Here is a 1871-nt window from a genome sequence, read left to right on the forward strand (position 1 = left end):
TTTTTTTTTTTTTTTAAGGTTTAGATGTGCATTTACTGGAAGGCTTCTTTTGAATGAGCTAAAGAGACTTGCTGAGGTCTGTATTTATGCTGACCCTCCAAATTGATGGCACCCATATGTGAAACTGTGTACAGCACACCGTCTTCTTCTTCTCCTCCTCCTGTCTTATCCTTACCTTTAAACATTGCAGAAAGCAGAGAGCGAGAGCGTGGAACACCGTGTTGAAGGGAAAGTAATATAGGATGTGAGGTTGGGGAATGGGGCACCTATTTCTCAGGAAGAGTTGTACAAGATAAAGTGATGGCATTTCCTTAGTCATTGTTGAATGTGGGTGATGGACATTTATCACACTAGTTCTGTGTATGTCTGAACTGTTTCAAAGGAAAGATATGACTTACGAGATGATGGGAATAGTAGCCAGCCAGGATCCTGCCCTTCTGTTGCTCATGCTCTTGGGTAGCCAGCCTCCCCACCTCTGAGTCAGGGCTGGCTGGGGACCAAGAGAGCACAGGGGAGGCCGCAGGGCTTTCTTGTAAGAGCTAGGTCATTATGGCTTCCGTCCTGCTCTCTCAAGGATGTACTGCTGTGAGGGAAGTCAGCTGCCATGCTGAGGACACAAACAGTTATGTGGAGAAGCCCCCCAACAGCAGCCACACGAGTAAGTCACGTTAAGGGATTCACTTTTTTAAACCTTTTACTGGGGGCTGAGTGTCAGTTTACAGAGTACGTCAGTTTTCCATTCGATAATCGATTCACCTTTTCTTTCATCTCCTTGACTGCGATCCCTACAAAGTAATATCACTCATCCCACCGTCTCCCTGTGTTTCCTCTCACCCTTCTTCCCTGACCCTTCTGAATTTGGTCTTTGGGTAAATGCTGCCCTTCTGGGGTAGTTACATAATCTGGTGACAAGTTGGGACTTGAGAGGATTAAGAGTGAAGGGGTGGAGTCTAGTCTGTCAATCGGGTTATAGCTTGCTAAGATTTTTAAAATAAATAATTTCATTAGGGACTCTTACAACATTCCATACATCAGTTGTATCAACCATACTTGTACATGTTGCCATCATCATTTCCAAAGCATTATCTATTTGAGCCCTTGGTATAAGCTCCTCTTTTTCCCCTCCTTCCCCTACCCTCCTACCCTCGTGAATCATTAAAATATTTATTTACTTTTAAATCATTTTATTGGGAGCTCTTACAGCTCTTATAACATTCCATACATCAATTGTATCAAGCATACTTGTACATGAATCCTCTATCAATTATATATTGTTATTACTTCGTGTCTTACACTGTCCATTGTCTCCCTCCACCCACATTTCTGTTTTTTGTCCCCTTATGGGGGGCACTCTATATCCAACCTTGTGATGGGTTCCCCCTTTCTGACCATCCCCCACCCTCATGATATCGCTACTCCCACTACTGTTCCTGAGGGTTTTATCTGTCCCGAATTCCAGGCATCGAAAGTTCTTATCTGTACCAATGTGTGTTCTCTGGTCTAGCCAGATTTGTAAGGTAGAACTAGGTCATGGTAGTGGGGGAGGAAGCATTCAGGAACATGAGAAATGACGTGTGATTCGTTGGTGCTATACTACACCTTTGCTGAGACTTTTAAGAAGAAAATTGATCTCTGTCACATATCTTTGACCATGAATTTAAGTGAAGGTATTAACTCTTCATTCTGTGCAAGAACTGCTGGCTAACAGCTTCCTGGTGTTTCAGAGCCTGCTCCCCAGGCCTTCATGGAAGTGTAGGTTCTAAGTGATAGAGGAGGAGCAGCCATGGGGACTGAGCCAGGAAGAGAGGAGTGAATGGCTGCTCCTGTCTCGTGTGTGTGTGTGTGTGTGTGTGTGTGTGTGTGTGTGTGTG

Source organism: Echinops telfairi, unplaced genomic scaffold, assembly GCF_000313985.2.
Source record: "Echinops telfairi isolate 266 unplaced genomic scaffold, ASM31398v2 ScPeMD7_443;HRSCAF=831, whole genome shotgun sequence".
NCBI classification, from domain to species: Eukaryota; Metazoa; Chordata; class Mammalia; order Afrosoricida; family Tenrecidae; genus Echinops; species Echinops telfairi.